Raw genomic sequence first — 24,090 nt, forward strand, 5'->3', positions numbered from 1 at the left:
TCGGCGTGGAGAGCAGAATCATGTCTGCTCTGCAGTGTGTGAATTTTAGTGGTTAACTTCCGAGTGCAAATAGCTGAATATAATTTTAGTTCCCATAATGCATAAATTGATGCTGTACTTCCGTAGTTGATGCATTGTTTAACGAGTTTCTGAACATGACTGGATTTGGAACTCATATTTGGAAAATTCTTTTAAGCTCACATCACAACCATCCATTTAAACTCAAATGCACGATCACATAACCACCCACCTCCGATGGATATTCCAGGTTCTTTTCTTAACCTGACCTTTTTCTTTCATTTCTCAACCCTTTGGTTCCCCGTAGACACTACACGAGCATGAATACAACAAAAAAAATCAAAGAGTACAACATCCCAAAAGCCTGTCGAAGTAGACTCCAGCTCAATCAAGACCACCATCTTTGAGTGCCTAACAACGAAGGCCGCAATCCATTTTGCAGCACCGTTTGTCTTCCGGTAAACATGGTTTCCTTCTTTTCATTTGCATCACGGGACCAACAATGTCGTAGCCTTGTATTAGTATAGCATGATTCCGCAAGGCACCGATGAAAGTACAGAAGGCAAATGGGTAAGAGTGGGCAAAAAGTTGCATCGCAATGAATTGGAATTGCTCCACCAAAATCAAGATTCATGGTTACATGTGAAAAATATCGTGTCATCACTAAAATTTTTGCATCCAAGAAATGAATATGCCGTGCCTATACTAATGAGCAAATTGACATAAAAGCTGACAATTGATCCGTTGGAAACATAATTTCACTATCCATATTATTATAGGCTATAATTTAACACTCTAGAATGCAACCGATAGCAAACAATTTCTGTTATCACAATCAAAAATTTGCACATGTACCCAGAAAATGAACTTCAAAACCAACAAGCAGACGTTAAAACCGATATTCCAAATCAGTCAAAAGTAGGAAAACAAGAGATACTTATCTCCCACTACACATAATATCGGAGGATTATGTATGCGGCCTGGTTTACATATCCATGGAAGAAATTAGCGGCATAAACTCTCCAGATCAGTGGTAAGAAACAGGCAGACAGCCTGCATACACAATGAAAAGCAAGATTTGGATTTGTTGGAATATAAATTACACATTGCACCACAATCACAAGAGGGGAAATGATGAGAAACTATGTCGTATCTTCCCAAAAATTATAAAACCATAAATCAGTAATACAAGTAGAAATGAACTTGATATGAAAAAGGATAAACGGGAGAAAAACCTAGACATGTTCATGACCCTGGGAAAGCTATAAGTTCGTCCTCAAACAAACTAGGGTTTCCCCCCAACTTGTGCTGGTGATTGCATGTGGTCAATGCGTTGTTAATGCTGAACTTGTGTTAGGCTCAAGCAAAACTTAGATCAATCAGTGCTAAACAGAGATAGTAAGTCCTATTTTCAGAAGGTTTAATCTAACAGTCCCATCTTACATTCGTTTTCAAAAAGTAAGAGACTAAGAGTTGCTTACAGGAAAGAAGCCTTTTAAAAAAACTTTTGTCTGCCAACTTCTTGAGTTTTGCCAACCATTGCGTTGCTAAAACATTCATCATTCCTCCACAATCTCTAGTAATCTTGAAACAACAGCAGAAATTCTCTGTGAAAGATTAATGATATGCGATAGTATAGTAAAATCGCTTCAGACCTCAAATGCATAACACAGGACCACCTCTGCAGCACCATGTTTCTCTGGCTAACACATGCCAATTCGGGTTATGATTGTACAGCAGGCCACCCTCATAGCAAAACAGTTCAAGTGTGACTTCGTCAACTCAAATTCCAGCAGTGTTGCCCCTAAGGGCCCGTTCTTTTGTAGGTAAAAAATTTACCCATGAAACTATATTTTTCTGGGTAAGTATTTCCCAGGTAACATTTAGACAAGAAAATAACTTACCTATGTTCTTTTATACATGGGAAAGTGGCTTTGAAATCTATTACCCATGTTCTTTTGCATTATTACTTTCCCGGGTAAGTTGCTAAACTTTATCCATATTTCCCATAATACCCTTTATGCTTCTTGGATCAAATTTGATGATTTATTTATAAAGCTTAATTTTTTTTGTACCAAACTAAGTAATTTTTTTTGTACCAAACTAAGCTTTTAGTCTATACTAAATTATCCTAACATAATAAAATTATCAACTTCTAATAAAGATATATTTTATTAGTCTGAGTTATTAGGCATTAACGATAGAGGCATCGGAAACGAGAAAAAGGATATTTTAGGAATAAAATTAAGAGATCACTTTACCGGTTGATGGGAAAATCATTTAGCCATCCCCTGGATGGGTAAAATTTTTCTCCTATTTCATGGGGAAATGTCACCCATGGAAAATAATTTACCCATCTTGAAATCTGTGAGAACATGAGTAAGTTGGTCAATAGGAAAGTTGACCAACTTTCCCATGATATTTACCCACAAAAGAACGAGCCCTAAGTAGTGGGTTCCAAGCATGCCGTAAAACACATGGCAGTATCAAAGCAATTGAGGGGGAGGGGGAGGGGGTGCGGGGTGGGGGGTGTTTGGGGACTGGACTTTAGTCCCATATCGGCAGTGAGTCAAGGGTACACCGCCTTATATAGGATTGGAGTCTGCCCTTCCCTCAAGAGGTATCTTTTGGGCCGAAGGCCTAAAGGGGCAAAGCTATGCGGCCTGCGTGGCCAAAGCGGACAATACTTTTTGTGGGGTCGGAATCAACGGTTTTTCCTCTTTCGACTGTGAGCTTGGGGTCCCCTGTCCACAACGATGGCTCAACACTAGTACCCACCAAGGGGCCCTTCGATAGACGGTGTCCCTCTGACTGGGGGGGGGGAGGACTTTAGTCCCACATCGGCTGTGAGTCAGGACCGCCTTATATAGGATTGGAGTTCGCCCTTCTCTCAAGAGGTGCCTTTTGGGCCGAAGGCCTAGAGGGACAAAGCCGTGTGGCCTGCATGGCCAAAACGGACAATACTTCTTGCTGGGTCGGGACCAACAGCTCCTCCTCTTCCGACTATGAGCTCGGGGTCCCCTATCCACAATGATGGCTCAACAAAAGCCAAGAAAACAATTATGTCCAGCCAGCCAGGGAAAACAAACTGGTTGCTTAGAACTCCAAAGAGCTGGAGAAAGAACAGATTTTTCTCAGAAATGATGGTTTCAGCATTACCTCTCAGACAGTGTCCTTGCTATCTAAGAGAGATCTCTTAAGTGAAATGGAAAGGGAAGATATAACGGAGCTCCTTGAGTTGGAATTCCAGCAATGATGGAAAAGCCTTCTATTTCACCCAATTCTCAGCTCCCTATCTTATGCCAAGGAAATGGCAATAAGGAACCCAAGTTTTGGTGTGGATTGCTTACCTGCCAGGTTCATCCCTGTCCACATCTGTAAGACATGCTCTGCAGTGGTTGTTTAGGCCTCAAAGAATGATTTCAACAGATGCAACACTTGGGTAGGCCCAATTCCATTCATAGATTTGACTTGTGCTTTTGGGCATGTATGCAACTGAATTTCTGGATGACAGGTTTGAGAGAGTCCTGGGACCCAAGTGTTGACATGGAAGACACCAACAAAAGACAACTCTTCTAGATCCTGTGAGCCAGAAATTGATTATCTATCTACCCAAATACGATACAGATCAACATGAAGTGCATTGATGCCATGATACCAGGGCTACATCGATCACACCAATGACAAACCATAGTTGGCTTGGTTTGCGGTGAGAACTTTATTGAGCTCAACCAAAATCTAACAAAAGAGAAGTTTTGAACTGGTGACTTTTTATGCACATCGCATCATTCCAACTAACCAGCCACCTTAGTTATGAAAGCAGCAAAAAGTTTGCTTTGACGAATACTTATTTGAAACACCAAAGATATTGTTTTGATCCTCCAAATCTAGAATACTAACTAACAATGGTACCATCTACCAAGGCTCATTATCTCGGTACCGGATCCTACACTGGTAACATTCTATTATAGTATCAGTATGCTTGGTACAGTACCTAATTTAGCATATGGAGTGTCGATAGGCCCTTTGTATTGTATACCAATTCGGTACTGGTACGGTCGATACACCCTGGTACTGACTAATACACCAAACCTTGCCATCTACAATTAGTTGGACAACAACTCAACAATATGAATCATATAATGCAAAAGAGGCACCTACCTATGGGGTGCAAGGTTATATAACAAGGTCTTGGCATGCAATCCTAATGCTACTATTCCAATCATTTCCCAACATTTTTGTCCCCCAACAAACAAGAGGCAACCACATCGCTAATAAGATCACCTTGTGGCTAATTCAGCTGCATGGCTTACTGTCTTATAGTTTGATTACTTGGTCTTTCTTTTTGTTCAAAAGATACAAGAAGACCCTTGGGCAAGATAGTTCAAATGTGAAAGTCTATTTGCAGTTCATGCTACTAATATCTTATATGCTGGATGCTATTGAGGCAACAATAGTCCATAGCCTGGAGCCAAAAAGCAAGTACCAATGAGAATATGAAACTTCTGCAGGTAGGGATAAAACTGGAGTGCTTATCAAAATAGAAAAATATGACTATAAAAAAAAAAAACATGGTGGTTGTATCCCAAGAAGTATATGAAATATTGGACATATAAAATAATAAGGCAGCATTAAGCATAACATACATTGACCACAGGTGTTTTACATAGTGCTACAAGGCAGGCGCAAACTTGAGCTATAAAGATTCCAAACAAGTTAAAGGAAAGTTTATATATCTGACAGTCTCCCCCGAGACGTTGCATAAGAGTCCACCAATGTACATCACATGCTGCAAATGTTTATATATAGATTAAACACTATGTTTTTGTCTCCAAAAGAAAAGTACATTCTATATGTGTATAAGATAGTCACAGCTGAGATAAGGGTATATCATAGCATTATGATAATAAAACTTTAAAAAGAAAAGTATAATTATGATGATGGGCAATACAATATCAAAAGATGGATCATCAAAATGACTGGAGCTACTTTTTCATGATGAAATCAATTATATGCGAGATAATTAAATATCATTTCCAGCTTCTTTGCAACCAGGCTTATGCACAAATCAATGAGATATGACCTATGTCTGGAAATTACAAGCTAACAATTTTTTAAGAGATTCAAGCAATAAGTATAAGAACAAAGAACTTGCAAACATTTATTCGTGTGAGCAAGGAATGTCCCGTGCAAAAAGTAAAATGATTTGCATGCATTTAACTTAAAAGTACAAGTGAAACTTTCAGCACAGAAGCAAAAACAAAGCAGGAATGGCAAAGGAAAGCATTGAAAGAAGAAGTTGAGAACTACATGCCCATTTAACATAGAAAAGTTAAAATACTACTACTCTAATCTCTAATCCTTGCAAAAGTCAATTAAAAAATCCATTTGCACATGTTCCCTTCACAGGGTTTGGAAATGATATATACAAGATTTTGACTACATCATTTAGACAAAAACCTCCATCTGATTAAAACTCTTTCCACATGAAAAGATCTATTTTTCATGGTTCTTTATAAATTTTCTCTTTCTTACTACTTAGAATTTGAATCAGTTGACAATCAATCAAATGATTAATAACACCGACTAAATTATTCTCATTATACAATACAGACATTCTAAAACTCCATTTGCCCATTTATATGAGTTTCTTAGCATTGTATGTAAATATGCATGATAAAACCTGAGTAAAAGCAAATAAGGAATGATTTACCTGATGATTCAAACCAATTTAAGAGCATATGTTGATGTATAACATAAGATATACATCAAGCTCATGGGAGCCAAATGTTTTGTTAGAATCATGACAGATAAGAGGTTCCCTTAGAGACAGATAAGAGATTCTCTTAGAGCCAGGCAAGCATAGAAGATTCAGAAAGCTCTCAACCTGCAAACTAAAAGGTTTTAGATCACAAATCTGGTTGTTTCAAGAAACCGACCTTCAAATACATCACTTTGAACAAGATATACAGCCTTCCTCAAAGCAAACCTGAAATATTTTCTATTATGGAGATAAACAAATCAAATCTTGGCATTGAATTTCAACTAAAAGTGACAAACATGAAAGGTGGTAGATAGACAACCAAGCCACAAAAATTAGACATTTAAACTATTAGCCACACCCAGTTAATGTAAAGATCAGAGAAAATATTCTGAGTATGGATTTCTTCACCAATGCCATATACTAGATTGTCATCTTAGAAATAAGCGTAAATGCTTAGTTTGCAAAGGACAAAATGAAAAAGCTACAACACATTAAACTGCTGGTCAAGTAAGAAAATTAATGCATGTAAACAGGGAAGCATACAGCAATCTCTTAGGTAAAGCATCTGAATAAGACAACAACATTTATAAAATGAAGAGTTAATTGACAAGGTTTCTAAAATGCATTTCGTTCATCTCACTGGGTGGCTGGAACCAAGATGTACCAAGATCTCAGTTTATCTCAGTCAAGATGGAAAACTGGGACAATTTGGTAAGCAGCAAGAGAGTCCTAGTTCTTGGCTGATATATAGAAACTGGGATTAACTACTACTTTAAGACATCAGCTTTGACATTCAATATTTAAATACCCATTAAGATTGTTTACTGAAAAATAAGAAAAAAAAATCAAGTCCAATATGTTGAGCATCAGTTGATGTCTGAGGACATGCTGCTTTACTTCACCTGAGATAGCAAGGGCTGGCAAGTTTCCAATACCAATATGAACCAATTTCTAGGATGAGATGAATTGATGGCAAATGAAGGCATCCAAGGAAAATACAAATACTGCATGCTCAAGCCTGGTAGAGATGTTAGCTCTTAGGTGGCTAACCCAAAACAACAAATGCCATGTCATTGTGTCAAAACATAAGATATACTACAGAAGAAAAGGATGGCTTATAACACAATGGAACTGGCTTATCCTTCTTCATTTGTATATAGCTTCTTTCAACAACTTAAGTTTTAGCACTAGGTTGAGTAACCGTACGTTACAGGTGTAGTCCAATATGATACAGTACATCCCCAATACTGACAAATTGTACAATGTTGAAGTCAGCAAAGCACTTGTAGCATGTGTGTGTAATGGGGTATAACCCCAAATCCGTACTGATATTGGTAACATACCAGGTCAATGTGGTATGTCCCATACCACCCTGTATGTTTCAGTACCCAAAACATTGGGTTTTTTAATTTATAAATGCTAGGAGAACTTGTTTCCTATCCCTATTATCCACTAATATAACATGATGAATAGGCTGTAGTTACCAGAAGAGGCTGCAGGTGCAGGGATGAGTTTCCAGGGAGATTTTGAAGCAGATGTGTGAAGCAACAGATCCCTGCTACTCTTGAACAAAAAATATACATATGTAACTCACTTCTTGGAGATCATGTATATACGATGTGTACTTTGATGCCTTCTGAAAGACATATAAACATTTAAAATATATACCTGCATCCCTGAATGTTGTTATGTATGGTTTTAGGGGCTTCATCTCTAGCACTTATCCAATATAGTCCGGTGATGATTATACCTATGTCAATCATGTTGAGCTAATAAGATAATAATAAGGTGAACCCAAATACAAAGCGTAAGACTAACTAAATATGCTTATGTACCAAGTAGTATAAATCTATAAATATGAGATCTGGCTAGCAGTCTAATGGTATGAAGGAACTCTAGGAAATAATGTGGTTGAGTTCTTCAATTCCCAAATTGCAAAAGATGTTTCGATTGAGAACATAATGATCCACAATTGTCATACCTGTCCAAATCAGCTCACATTTTATAATAAATTCATTGGAAGAAACAATGACAGTAAGTAGCAGTCATAAATATGCCGCATCTCTGAATCACCTGAACCACCAATTGATTAGGTACATTGCATCTATACCCAGCAGACACAGTAGATATGTCACCATAAAAAAAAAAACATGACAGAAAATCATTTTGTCAAGGAGATCCCTTACTCTTGCCGATCATGGATGACAGACAAACAAACAAAACAAAAAGTAACAAGAAAAATAAGAAGGAAAAAAAATCAAAATCTCTCTCTCTTTTTTTTTTCTTCTCGATAAGGACTTAAGAGAACATGAATTTCCAAACAGGACAACATACCATGATACTAGACAGAAGTTTACCATGGCATTCTTGACCCTTTTGAATCTGTAATCATACACCGCAAACATCTTACCCATAACATTAACTTGCGAATAAGCATTCGTACCATCCATCTTCTTATAAATTATAGCCTTTCACCACTCGAGATGTCAGATCCAATGTTATCGGAGTTGTATCTGTACCCAAATCATGTCAGCCGAATAGTTTTCGTTTATGTACTTGATGATCTGAATGGTAATCAATCAATCAGCCGATCGATCTAGCTTGACCAACCCAAACTTGTTTTATTTCGACAAGGAAAGACGAGATCACCAAACTAGATTCCAGAGGAAGGCCACAAGAAACGAAGCCCTAATAACAAAAGAAAGGATAGAAGGGAGATTGGGCGTTGGCAGTGCGGGGGATGTGAGAGCCGGATGCAGAGGTTTATCGACCGATTCCCGCTTTGCGCCCTCGACTCGTTCCTTTTTCTTGCTTTCTTGACGTGACAACCCACCCACCAGAGTCCAGACCACCAAACACACAAGGCCAGGAAGAGATCGATAAACCGCTGCGTCCAGAAATCACTGAGGAAAAAACCAATAGATCGAGAGAGAGGAGATTTGATTCAGAGAGGGAGTTCAGATCGCTTACTCTAAGGAATATGACGATTGATTCACCCCAAAGACAGAGAAAGGGAGGAGGAAGGCCAGATCGGGGAAGAATGAGGGGAGGAGACAGGAGAGGTTGACAACATGGGATGGTCGAGTAGCGCTCGAGCTATGAGCTCAGCATGACGAATGCCGATGCGGCTGAGCTTATTTTATGGCGGAGGTTGGTTGGATTCCATTTTAATATGATATCTCCTTGGCCAGGACTTGAGATATCGTTAAAAATAGGACGTAATTGCTGGTTCAGTAAGTAGATGATCGTTGATTCCGTGACGTCCAAGGTTGGGCGTGGCCCATGCACGATAGAGATGCCTCGTATGTGGGCAGCGCCTCTAAATGCAAACTATCCAAGTCCTGTCATGAAAGATGGCGTGCGCGAATGAATTGCAATTTTTTTTTTCCCGTAGTTTTTCTGAACCGGGCAACAACCTCGTACGTGCCTTGAAACCTCTGGTGCTTCCCTACGAGCGTAGCTCATTGTTCATATTACTTGGATGCCCCTATTTAGCGGTGCATACGTCCCTTTTGAGTGATGTCCCATATCTAAATTTGCAAGTAATATTTAGCGATGCTTGTTGGGAGAGATCCAATGCATGAATGAATTGCAAAATTTTGATTGGTATGAACTTGAGATGATACATAATTTCATGAGTAATATATATATATATATATATATATATATATATATATATATATATATATATATATATATAAAGAGAGAGAGATACACTTAAGTGTATCTTTATTTGGATCTGTTGTAGATCTGCACCTCGGCCTCAGTCTAAACAATCTCATCACCGCCGAACAACTTATAGCTAAGCTATAAGAGATGGCATTTGCTGGATTGGACAGACATGATGATCGCCTAATATAATTTATTAGACTAGCAGCAGGTCTTCTGCCTCAATCTGATCTTTTTTTACCTCGACAGACGACCCACTTCAAATCGATCAACTTCAAACAACAAGATCATACATTCCTCGACTTTGGCAACCTAATAGGTCGGTTGTTGCCGAGGAAGACCTATTAGGTCCGCTGTTGCCTAAGAAGATCTACTAGGTCGGTCCTTGCAGAACTATTACATCTGTCTACTGACTCTTCTTCTCCAAATTTAGAAAGTCCAGATAAAGTAGAACTCCTTTGTGATCGAATCTCTCATAAAAAAGAAACTCCTCATCCGAATCTATCCATCCGATAAATCCAGAAATCATCACAACTTTGAGTTGAATACGCCTCAAACTCCTCTCTCATAAATTAAAAGCTCCAGGATCCTCCAAAGGTATGCAATTAATTGACTCCTAATTCTCTCTTCTCATCATTCTCTATCTCCGAACATGAGTGTCGGACGGTCTATACCAGAGCCCACCCCCCGTTGTGGATTTGTTTTACAGGTATTCGAGCGAAACTTCAACAACGGATCTATGTCGGCCATGGCTACTTCGGCACCCGACCTCAGATGGGAAGATCGGCAGCAATATTTGGCGCTAGAAGGAGGGCCCTCTTCGACTAGCCTTGAGATCCTACTTCAAAACTCGTCCTGAGATCCTATTTCAAGAGGAGAGGAAGCTTGTCACTAGTCGTCAATCATCATGAGGATGCGCAAAGGAGCATCGAATGCGTCACAACGTTCCAATGGTCGGCAGGAGAAAAGAATCCTCTACTATCTCACCAGCATCCCAGTAGCACTCCCGATACCAGCCATTTTTCACGATCAATATAATAGCCTTGTTCAATAAGTACAGGCTCTGTCAGCTGTAGTGCGGGGGATACAACAAAACACGAAGCCTCTCCTTACTGAAGAAGACGTGTGATCGGAAGGGAAAGAAACTGTTTCTCCTCGGAAAGCCCAGGTTGCGTCTATAATTTTTTTTAATTCATCTACATGATTAAAAATCAAATTCTTACCTGATTAGCAGTGAAACCAGAGACCAAATCTCAAATTATCTGATATAAACCTTCACGGAGGTCTGGATGTGTAGATTCTCTACTTCGCATGCACGTCAGACGCCGCAGAAAAGCAAGATGAACTCCAATCTAATTATCTTTGCAACTCAATCAATCGAGGGATGAGATGTGTTGGTGTGACACCTCACACCAGCAGATAGGATGCCCAAGATGGATCCACACCCAAGGAAAGAGGGGTGGCAATAAGAGGAGAGGGCAAGGGAGAAGAAGGGATCTTTCTCTCTTCTCATACCTCTCTCTCTTTCTCTCTTCTCTCGATCTGATTTGTTTACTATACATCCATAAGTAGAGACCCTCTCTATTTATAGATAATTTTCATGACCTAATAAGTATAGGAGTTTTAACTCAAATCTGATTTGAATCAGTCCAATACTCATGAAAAAAAGATTCCTACATGAGATACAATTGCCATCACATATGACAACCAATTTGCACCCACTTTCATACCCACATGGGATGCCCCAAATGAGCAAAGCTCTACGTGTTGGTCAGCCCATAATAGAGGAGAATCCTAGTGCAAGTGGGAATAGTCATATCTCATCAAAAATGGATCTGATTCGAATCCAATTCAAAGCTGGTTCGAAATAATTTCAAAAGGCTGTCAATCCCAAACTCTTTAGGACTTTTATACCAAGTCTAACTTAAATTTTAGATCCAATTAAGGCTAATTAATTAAAATTTAATTTAAAATTAATCAGTACTTAAATTCAATCTTTCATATGCTCTATGAATCATAAATCAGAAATTATTTATCTTCGGGATCGAACCTGAACCTTATGTGTAGTGCTAGCTAGATATAGTCAACTCTTCAATCTCGTTTGACCCATAACTTAATTTTCAATCAAGTTAGCTTATATGTTTAATCAAGTCAAGTACTTTCAAATTGAACATATAAACATAGATAAATTTTTTTCTACTTTGTCTAACTTGTGTGCATGACTCCATAGGTTCAAACACTAAGCCAGTAGCACAGGAACTAATTTCTGCACTAATCGAGATACCATCTAGCAATGATTTCTGATGTCCAGATAGGTTGAATTATTGTAAAAAAATATTTCAGAACTCATACACATGGTTACCGCATAATTCATCCTTTTGATCCTGAATGCTCTAGGATGGTCTCAGGTTAACTGTCAATCGAGATTGCTTCATCCGTATTGTATTTCAACCTTTCAAATCTATCCATAGATTAGTCTGACCAAAGCTTTGCTAAATTGAAATACAGTGATATATCAACTTCAATAATCTGGAGAGATCAATTTCATCTTGATCCATATACAGACTTCATAAATACTTGACTGTACCCAGTAGTCTTCCGTCACTGCATTAGAAATCCAGATAGTCCAGCACCAAAGCACAGTGAGTTGTTTGTAAGTCACTATGGTGATCTCAGATTTGAAAGACACTTATATCCATATGTTTTGCGAGCAACTCTTGACAGCAGAATGCTCGACAGATGAGTCACTTGTTCAGTGATGATACATCCCTACATCTCATATGTATGCCATACCAGTGTCACTACACTCCTTGGTTAAAAGGACAACTAACTCATATGGCACACAACGATCTTTACTCGATAAACGTCATCGTCTTGTAATGACGTATCATTTGATCGCGAACATATTTAAGAATTATACGATAAATCATCTCTTTATCGCATACTAGTATAGTTCTAAGAACTTCATCACAACATAAGAGCTCAAGGAAGATGTTACTTTGTGATGAAAAATATCAGAATAATTTTTATTCAATAATCAATAATTCATATACAAGGATTAACTCAATCATCGTACGATTGATTTTAGGATACAATTTTTAATAATTCTCACTTGGACTAAAGTCAATCAGGACAGTATTTTATATCCATCTTTCATTTGAAATCATCGAACTCTTTGATCCTGAGAGCTTTAGTGAAGGGGTCGGTTAGGTTCTCCTTTCCATCGATCTTTTAAAGTTCAACATCACCTCGATTCATGATTTCTTGCACCAGGTGATAGTGGCGCAGAACATGCTTGGTATGATAGTGCGACTTGGGTTCTTTTGCCTGAGCTATGGCACTGGAGCTATCACAGTACAGCAATATAGGGCCATCAATGGAAGGTGTAACTTTCAGCTTGCTGATGAACTTTCGCAACCACACCACCTTCTTTGCAGCATCCAATGCAGCAATGTATTTTGCTTTGCATACAGAATCGGCCACAGTATATTGCTTGGAACTCTTCCAGCAAACAGCTCCTCCATACAGAGTAAATATGTAGCCCGATATGCTTCTACTGTCATCACAATCTGAGTGAAAACTGAAATCAGTATATCTCACAAGTTTCATATCAGTGTCTCCATAGATAAGCCATTAATCTTTAGTATTTCTTAAATACTTAAGAATTACTTTCACAATCTTCCAATGCTTCTCATCCAGATCAGACTGGTATCTATTCACTACCCCTAGTGAATATGCCACATCCGACCTCGTACATGTCATAGCATACATAATAGATCCCACTGCCAAAGTATATGATATTCTACTTATGCGCTTTCTCTCCTCAGGAGTTATCGGACAATCCTTCTTGGAAAGAGTAACTTCATAGCCTATCAGAAGATAGCTTTTCTTGAAATTATCCATGTTGAACCACTTCAACAGGATGTCGATGTATGTGGTTTGGGACAATCCAAGCAATCTTCTAGATCTATCCCTATAGATCTTTATCCCAAGGATGTAAGATACTTCTCTCAAGTCCTTCATGGAGAACTATAATGATAACCACAGCTTCACACTCTGCAAAGTCAAACTGTCATTTCTTAATAATAGTATGTCATCCACATACAGTACAAGAAAGATGACTATAGAATCGGAAGCCCACTTGTAGATGCAAGCCTCTTCTCCATTCCTAACGAAGCCATACGTTTTGATCATCTTGTCAAAATGCATATTCCAACTCCTAGATGTCTGTTTAAGTCCATAAATAGATCTTTTCAACTTGCACACCTTTGACTCATCTGTGGATGTGAACCCTTCAGGTTGTATCATATACACCTCTTCTTTCAGCTCTCCGTTAAGAAAAGTGATTTTGACATCCATCTGCTAGATCTCATAATCTAAGTATGCAGCGATAGCAAGTATAATCCGGATGGACTTGAGCATTGCTACAGGAGAAAATGTCTCATCATAGTCAATACCATAATGATGACGATAATCCTTGACAACTAGACGGGCTTTATAGATCTCTACCTTTATGTCCGCTTCTTTTTTTCTCTTGAAAATTATTTACACCTTATGAATTTTATCCCTTCGGACGGATCAACTAGTATTCATACACCATTGATCTCTATGGACTCTACCTCAGATTTCATGGCCTTGAGTCATTTATAGGAGTCAGACCTTTGCATGGCCTCCATATAGGTGCTCAGATCCTCATCATTCTCATCAAGTTCGATGGGATCACCATCTTGGATCAAAAAATCGTAGTATCTATTCGGTTGATGTGGTACTCTATCGGATCTCCTTAATGATGTCTCTACCGGTTCTGAATTTGATTCACCAATCAAATTCAATTCTGTATGTATCGGTCTTTCTACTTCATGAACTTCATCAAGTTCAATTTTACAGGCATTAGCTCCTTCATCAAGAAATTCTTTTTCTAAAAAGACTGTCCAACTGCTGATAAATACCTTTTGTTCTACAGTGAGGTAGAAGTAATACCCTTTAGTTTTCTTTTGGTACCTTATGAACAAATATCTGTCGGACTTCGATCCAAGCTTATCTGTCTTTAAACGCTTGACATAAGCTGGACACCCCCAGATCCTAAGGTATGAGAGTACCAGCTTACGTCTAGTCCATATCTCATATAGAATTTTATCGACAGACTTGTTGGACACCTTATTCAGAATGTAGCAGGCAGTTTTTAGAGCATATCTCCAAAAGGAGATTGGCAGACTCGCAAAGTCCATCATGGATCTAACCATGTCTAACAAGATTCGATTTTTTCTCTCCGATACCCTGTTATGTTGTGGTGTTCCAGGAGGGATCCACTATAAGAGAATCTCATTCTCTTTCAGATATGTCAGAAACTCACTGGTGAGGTATTCACCTCCTCGATCTAGCCGAAGAATCTTAATACTCTTCTCAATTTATTTTTCTACTTCAGTATGAAATCGTTTGAACATTTCAAATGATTCTGACTTATGCTTCATAAGATAAACATACCCATACCTCGATAGGTCGTCTGTAAACGTAATGAAGTAGTAGTATCCTCCTCTGACACTTATATTCATAAGCCCACATACATCAGTATGTATTAGACCTAGGACATCACTAGCTCTTTCACCTTTTTCTTTAAAAGGTGACTTAATCATCTTACCAAGTAGACAAAACTCACAGCTAGATAATGATTCACAATCATCTATCTCAAAAACACGTTCCTTGATCAACCTGTCAATCCTATTCTTGTTCACATGACCAAGCCTACCATGCCAAAGATAGGATTCACTGACATTATCTAATTTAGGATGTTTATTGGGTGTGTACATTATACTAACAAGCTGTGATATTATGTATATGTCATATTTTAATTATCCACACACAATTATAGTATCATTCATAATAATATCACAAAAATCATCTTTTATCATAAACGTATAACCAAGTTTGGTCAAAAAGTCTACAGAGATGACATTTATCAAAAAAAAGAGACAATAATGATAATCATTTAACATGACACTATTGGACTCGAAGACAAGCTGCAAAGTTTCCAAGGTCAGAACTAAAACAAGACTTCTATCTCCAACATTAAGGAACCGCTCGTCCTCTCGAAACTTTCTACTTACCTGCAGTCCCTGCAATGAATTACATATATTAATAAGATTTTCGGTATTCAATACCCAAGTAGTAGTATCACAAATAGAGAAATTATAAGTTGTTATCATATAAGTACCTTGTAAAACAACCGCTTGCTTCTTTCTCTTATTTTTAGGCATGTTTGGATCAAGGGTGGCTATGTAAACAGGATAATTCTTTTTTCAATGACTCAGCTTCTTGCAGAAGAAGCACTCTGCCTGGCTCTTGTTAACTTTTGATAGTTCGCTCTACTTGGGATCGACAGCACATAATTTTTGCACCTTTTTTTTCTTTCCTCTCCTAAAGGATCGATGTCCTGCAGATGAACCTCCCACTAAATTCACTGGCTCCTTCTGGAGCTGGTGATCTTTCTCAAAAGTCTACAGTAACCCTAGCAAACTATGGTAGTTCACCGCAGGCTTCGTTATTCTATAATGACTGAGAAAGGGTAGGTAAGATTTCGGTAGCCAATTGAGGATAGCATCCTTACCAACTGTTTATGCAACGAAAAGTCAAATTTGCTAAGGTATTCAATCTGCTTAATCATGTACAATACATGATCGATGACTGAAGTCCCCTCTCGTATACGAGCATTGAAAACTATGCAGAAGGTTTTGTATCTCTCCGCATCCTCAGGGGTGCCAAGGACTCATTCAAAATTTGAATGATCTCCTCTGGCTGTGCATCCTCGAACTTACGACTAAGTTCATTATTCATGGCTATTCTCATCACGCAACGCACAGTCGTATGGTTATTGAGCTACTTCATGTAAGTGTCTCTCACGGCACGAGGAGCATTGGTTGCAGGTTCTTCAGGTGCCTGATCCGTAAGGACGTACAAAATCCTCTCGTGCTCCAAGACGATCTTCAACTTTCGATACCAGCTATCGAAGTTAGATCTGATGAGTCTGTCACTGTCCAACAGCGTATGGAGAGATAGTGTGTTGGTCATAACTGAAAGAAAAAAATATTAACCTATTACTATATGAATTATTTTTAATCCTGAAGACATGGACTTTAGTCTAAAGGTCCTCCTACTATTTTTATGAATTGGTAGCCTCTACCTCTAATTCGAAGAATTACACTAATTTCTTAGTGGATATTAGAATCCACACGGATTGCATTCGGACCCGAGTATGGCTCAGCCAACCCTAGTGCATCCATGGGTAGGTTCATAACCAATTATTTCTCCAAACAACTTCGAGCAATAAGTTTTGCCCCAGATTTTCCTTCAGCAGATATGTGGCACCTCCACTGAAAATCTTAGTTAGGTCCAACCATTAACATGACACATCAAGTGTATCCAACAAATAGATGTTCAGATCCGAGTGTAGCTCGACCAATCTGAGCATTGATCTGAAGGTATATCATGATGGTCATATGATGAATGATAATTTCAATATATAATAGATACCAGGCATGTGGCACCTCCCATACCTATTTAAAATATTGGACTCATTATCACGTACCTTAATGAGAGGCAATGATCAAGTTATCTTATAACTTTATCATTTTATGGACCTAATAATTTAGAGAATTTAATTTCATTGATCTAAGAATAAGAGAAAAAGTTGACCTGCAAGCTGCAAATCCTCCCACTGACTTCACCAAATCATGTAAAGGATTAGACACAAGCTGGTCTAAAGATACCTAAATCAATCACACTGATTCACCTTAATGATATAGATCTGCACGAATCAACTAATGACCTAATCAAAACATAATCTACCATATTGGTCAGGTAAGTGAGATCAGTGGGAGGGATATGCCCTTAACTCACCATAGATGCATCTAGGTGAATAGCTCCTAATTAAAAACTACTTGATCGAATCTATCAAACTTACTTAGACACCAACTGGTTAATTAGCTTTGATTTAATTCACCAAAAGATTCGGGCTCAACCATGGAGCCATGATCATGGTCCATTTATTAGGGTCAAACACATGGACTTGATCAAACTTCAATTATTGAGATTGATTTAGAAAAATACTGATCTGATCTAATTCAACACTTGATTAGATTTAATCAATTTCTCTACATGGTCCATATATGTCTCTAACCCTAGGTCTAACCCATTAGAAGGACCTAATTCATGCTAACCCTTTACCCATCATTTTTTATAGTATCTTAATGATCTTCAATTTTTAAATCTAGATCATTCAAAATTTAATTCATAATTAAGTATGTGAAACGTGCGTTTCAGTCTGTAAAACTATTCTACAAAGATTTCAGGTGAAGCATACCGTATGTTTCAATACATGAAAATAAATTTTTATAATATGTTTAACAATTAAATATACATAGATATGATCTAAATTTTATATATACATCTCATGTATCATGACAATCTTTAGATCAATACCGATTACATCATATGTAACATGCAATTCAGATCTAAAATAATTTTATATCTGAATTTTATGTTATTATAATAAATCATAAATCACTTTAAATCTAATCTAAACATATTTATGATCAAAATAATACATAAAAATCTATTCACTTTTTTTTTTCATGAAATCGGATCACAATAATACTCCTACACGTCATAAGAGAATCTATCGAATAGATAAAAGAGAAATTAATCTTTTCAATCTCTTATGATCGAACGATCTGGTGATCTCATCAATCTAAGTACTAGGCTACTAAGATCTGAAATCTAATTTCATATATAATTACATCAACATGTAATTATTGATAAAACTATTTTATGTCATGAACATATCCTTGATGTTATCAATTATATTCTTCATCTAATCTAATTAGATTTAATATATCATATACATCATATCAGATCTGAAATACATCTTATACTGGTTATAAAATATCAATTTTAGATTTAATATCATATAAAAAATTAATTAGATATAAATATGAATGCATAAAGAATAAATTTTTGATAAAATTTGTTTTCACACAGTGCTGAATTTCAATAGGATTCAGATCTAAATATCCATCAAAATAGATCCAATTCAGATTTAAAATAAATCTCACTTCATAAGCAAAACAATAACATTAAAATTTTATTAAAATAAATTTAAAATAAATTTTAATTCATATTATTATTTTATCAGAAATTCAACAACAGTAGAATTCTATTATAACAAACTTATAACAACCTCAATCAACCATTGATTAAACACCTCTAATCCGATCAAAATTAGATCAAAAATTTTATATAAATAGATTTAAATTAGATTTAATATCTTACAAAAACTCTCATTTATATCTTATGTAATTAATCTCAAAAAATTTTATTATACATACATATATTTCAGGCCTGCTCTGATACCAATTGAAGAGAAAGAAACTGTTTCTCCTCGAAAAGTCCAGGTTGCATCTAAATTTTTTTTTTATTCATCTACATGATTAAGGATCAAATTTTTATCTGATTAGTAGTAGAATCAGAGATTAAATCTTAAATTATCTAAAATAAACTTTTATGAAGGTCTGGATGTGTAGACCCTCTACTTCGTATGCATATCAAACACTGCACGAAAGTAGGATGAACTCCAATCCAATTATCTTTGCAACTCAATCAATCGAATGATGAGATGTACTGATATGAAACTTCACACTAGTAGGTGGGATGCCCAAGATGGATCCACATCGAAGGAAAGAGGGGTGGCAACAAGAGGAGAGGGTAAGGGGAAAGAAGGGACTTTTCTCTCTTCTCACACCTCTCTCTCTCTCTTTCTCTCTTCTCTCGATCTGATTTGTTTGTTATGCATCCATAGATAGAGACCTTCTCTATTTATAGATAATTCTCATGACCCAATAAGTATAGAAGTCCTAACTCAAATCTGATTTGAATCAGTCTAATACTTATGAAAGCATGATCCTACATGAGATACAATTGCCATCACATATGACAACCATTTTGCACCCACTCCCTCACCCATATAGGATGCCCCAAATGAGAAAAGCTCTAAATATTGATCGATCCATAATAGAGGAGAATCTCAGTGCAAGTGGGAATACTCATATCTCATCAAAAATGAGTCCGATTCGAATCCAATTCGAAGCTGGTTCAAAATAATTTCGAAAGACTGTCAATCCCAAACTCTTTAGGACTTTTGTATCAAGTCTAACTTAGATTTTAGATCCAATTAAGATTAATTAATTTAGATCTAATCTAAAATTAATTAGTACTTAAATTTAATCTTTTATATGCTCCATGGATCATGGATTAGAAACTGTTCATCTCCGAGATCGAACCTGAACCTCATGTGTAGTGCTAGCTAAACATAGTCAACTCTTTAATCCTATTTAATCCATAACTTAATTCTCAATCAAGCTAGCTTATATGTTCCATCAAGTCTAGTACTTCTAAATTGGACATATAAATATAGGTCAATTTTTTTTTATTTTGTCTGACTTGTGTGCATGACTCCATAGGTTCAAATACTAAATCGGTAGCACAGGAATCAATTTCTGTACTAATTGAGATACCATCTAGCAATAGTTTTCGACATTCAGATAGATCAAATTATTATAAAAAAATATTTCAGAACCCATACACATGGTTACCGTATAATTTATCCTTTTGACTCTGAATGCTCTAGGATAGTCTCAGGTTAACTGTCAATCGAGATTGCTTCATCCGTATTGTATTTCAACCTTTCAAATCCATCTCATGGATTATCCTGATTAAGACTTTGCTAAATTAAAATACAGTGATACATCAACTCTAATAATCTGGAGGGGTCCATCCCATCTTGATCCACACACAAACTTCGTAAGTACTTGACTGTACCGAATAGCCTTCCGTCATTGTATTAAAAATCTAGATAGTCCAGCACCAAAGCATAGTGAATTGCTTGTAAGTCACTATGATGATCTCAGGTCTGAAAGATACTTATACCCATATATTTTGCGAGCAGCTTTTGACAGCAGAATACTCAGCAGGTGAGTCACTTATTCAGTGATGATGTACCCCTACATCTCATCTGTATGCCATACGAGTGTCACCACACTCCTTAGTTAAGAGGACAACCAACCTATATAGCACACAACGACCATTACTCGATAAACGTCATCATCCTGTAATAACGTATCATTTAATCACGAACATGTTTAAGAACTATATGATGAATCTTCTCTTTATCGCACACTAGCATAGTTCTAAGAACTTCATCACAACACAAAAATTCAAGAAAGATATTACTTTATGATGAAAAATATTAGAATAACTTTTATTCAATAATCCATAATTTATATACAAGGATGAACTCAATCATCATACGATTGATTTTAGGACATAATTTTCAATAGCCAACACAAGGAAGACTGCCAAATTGACTCTCTCGCTGCCCAACGACAGGGACTAGTCGTCATAGCCGACCTTCAAGTCTTTGTCGCTGCCATAGGTCTCCTACCCCTATCTCGAGGAGGGATTTGACCCTAGGCCATGCTTCTCCTCGGTGCCAACAAACTAGGAAAGGCGAGATGAAAAACAAACTTTGAAAAATACAACGACAGCTAGATGCACTTCGAATATCGAAGCAGTTAGAAGATGACCTAGGATTCAACATCGATCTGTCTTTCACTCAGAGGTTGATGGATGAACCCTTTCCACCTTGATTTAAAATGCCTCAAATGGAATCCTATGATGGAACAGCTGACCTGATGGATTATTTGGAGAACTTTCATATTTTGATGCTTTTGCAAAGGGCCAGTGATGCAACTCTTTGTCGAGCTTTTTCTTTTACTTTGAGGAAAGTAGCTCGTCACTGGTACTCCAACCTACGATCGGGCTCTGTAGATTCATGCCATCAGTTTAGCCAACTCTTTGTTGCACACTTCATCAGCAATCATCGATAATGGCGTAATTTGAATTTTCTAGTCAGTATTAAGCAGAAGAAGAATGAATCTCTTAGAAATTACATGAGCCAGTTCAATACTGCTACTCTAGACATGTGAAATCTAAATTAGCAGAATGACCTTTTTTACTCCCTTAATTTAAATTATCCAAATTTTTTTTTTGAAATATTGGAGTGAGCTGAGAATTATACTCAGGCCGATGAAGCTTGGGATCAGCAAGGAAAAAATTTTGGTCGGACATCTCATCAAAGCTTCGGACAAGAGAAAAAGAAAGATTTCCGACGAGTGTAGCATCGATGTCCTGAACCCAAGCCTCGTCATTCTTGGACCCCACCTCATAACAACCAATCTAGATCTCCTGTACCACCTCACTGATCTAAGTCCCCTCCTCAAAGATTGCATTATTTCACTCCACTAAATACCCCTTGGTCTTAGATCCTAATGGAGATAGGGCAGTAAGAAGACCTACCTCCTTCGAGGAAGATGGTTACCCCGATGCACAAGAGAGATATGAGAAAGTACTACAGATATCATCGTGATCACGAATATAACATCGAAGAATGCCTGTAGCTTAGGGAGAAAATTGAGATATTAATCTGGCGTGGATGCCTTCGTCAATATGTTGACGTACAATAAATCTCGAGAAATCCATGTGATGAACCTCCTCGACAAGAAAACCCTCGTAAAGATCAACCAGTTATAGGAGAGATTTAAATGATCTCTAGGAGACAGCTCGATCAATGCACCCCAAGTCCTAGCCAAGCTAAAAGTAAGGAGGCGAAAAAGCTGAAGGTCGGTGATGAGGTCACTTTCTCGGATGCCGACCTAGATGGAATAAAATATCCCCATGATGACCCTGTTGTTGTTTCTTTAAAAATTACTAATTATGATGTACATCGGGTCCTAGTTGATAATGAAAGTTCAATTGATATTTTATTTTATGATACTTTTTATTCATATGAAATTGGATTCTGAACTGCTAACGAAAAGGATTATCCCTCTGGTTGGATTCTTGGGTACTACGATCCCAGTAAAAGAAACCATCCTATTAATTACCATAGCCGGACAATCTCCAAAACAAGTGGTTGCACAAATAAACTACTTTATTGTAAAAAATCCATCTATATACAATGTTATATTAGGCCGATCTGGACTCAACGTACTTAAAGTTATAGTGTCGACTTATCACCTGATGGTGAAGTTTTCTCCTCCAGAAGAGATCGACGAGCTTCGAAGGAATCAGTGGCTTATGAAGGAATGTTATATGGCAACCCTATGAGGAGCGGCACCTGTGGAACAATCGACAGACGAGCTAGATATATGGGACGAGAAAGCTGAACAAAGAGAACAACCAGAAGACGACCTGATATCAGTACCCATTGGTGAAGATCCGAATAAAGTGGTCCAAGTCAGTTCAAACTTATCTGAAGAAGATCGTCTGCATCTCATCTCTTTTCTATAGATAAATATTGATATATTTGCTTGGTCGACTTCAGATATACTAGGAGTGGATCTAGAGATCATGGTACATCGGCTCAATATGGATCCAAAGTATCGTCCGATCAAGCAAAAGAAACATCCTTTTGCCCCTAATCGACAGAAGAACATACAAGAAGAGGTGGACAAACTTTTAAAAGTCGAGTTCATATGAGAAGTATATTACCCAGAGTAGCTAGTCAATATTGTCCTCATCTCAAAATCAAATGAAAAATGGCACTCATGCATTGACTACACCAACCTCAACAAGACGTGTCCTAAGGGCAGTTACCCCCTACATCGTACTAATCAACTGGTGGATGCGACCACAAGATATCAGCTCCTATCATTTATGGATGCATTTATTGGATACAATCAGATCTGGATGGTCCCCGAGGATGAGGAGAAAATCATCTTTTATTGTGCAGAATCTAATACCATGCGTTGCAGCAGAAAGAAAGAAGAAACAAAATAAGAAACATAATACAAATACATGGATCGACTTCAAGTCTATCTCCATGGGGTGTGCAAGCTTTACTATGACAGAATAAAATATAACAATACAAGAGAAACTCACCACTCAATCCTTGTATAAGAGTCTCTCAACAAGAAGCTCCAAAATTCTCACAAAAGCTCTTTAAAACCTTTCTTGAAGCCATTTTATACCTTCAGAATGTCACCAGCTATCCAACGCAATAAATACCTTATCAATCAGAGCTATATAGGCTTTAGAATCTCCAAAATAATGTTTCATTAGGAATATCGAGTCCAAATCAATCTTAGAACCATCTGTGGTCATCCGATCATGATCGCCTCACACCAGAGCCATCCGATCATATACTACAGCCTCAGATCAAGCCTGATCACATCCAGATTGAGTTCCAGCCATCCGATCATAACTGCACGTGATTTGGACCATTCGGATCATGCACAAATGCCCCTGGACCGTACGTAGATTGCGTGATCGATCCACACTTGCCCAGCACCCTGCGATCTATGATGGACCGCGACATGGCGTTGGGTTTGGGTGCCTGTTGGGTCGGCCCGCATGTGCGCCCATGCTGGGTCTGCCCGTGCCCTGGGCCATGCACTCCTGTGTGTGTGCGCGCGTCCATCGGGCCCGACTGCATCACCACCAGCCTCTACCATCTCATGGGCCGTGCCACCTGCTCCGAATCTTCTTTCGCGCATGTCTTCATCATCTGGACTCCGTTTGGACTGTTCTTG

General features: G+C 37.7%; 1 long non-coding RNA gene across 18 annotated transcripts; it reads right to left on the minus strand.

Annotated features, from left to right (window-relative positions):
- Positions 1-177: 177 nt before the first annotated feature.
- LOC105060270 (uncharacterized) lies at positions 178-8,940 on the minus strand. Of its 18 annotated transcripts, XR_012136237.1 has the most exons (5): positions 7,618-8,935; positions 7,451-7,532; positions 7,267-7,337; positions 5,732-5,912; positions 178-4,807 (listed from the first exon to the last, which is right to left on the minus strand). It is a non-coding gene; the product is annotated as an uncharacterized lncRNA (long non-coding RNA). The 18 variants fall into 18 exon arrangements; XR_012136238.1 differs by having other exon boundaries at positions 5,732-7,337; positions 7,451-7,855; positions 8,117-8,940; XR_012136240.1 differs by having other exon boundaries at positions 5,732-7,337; positions 7,764-8,940.
- Between the last annotated feature and the right edge of the window lie 15,150 nt (positions 8,941-24,090).

Source organism: Elaeis guineensis, chromosome 1 (assembly GCF_000442705.2).
Source record: "Elaeis guineensis isolate ETL-2024a chromosome 1, EG11, whole genome shotgun sequence".
Lineage (NCBI taxonomy): Eukaryota > Viridiplantae > Streptophyta > Magnoliopsida > Arecales > Arecaceae > Elaeis > Elaeis guineensis.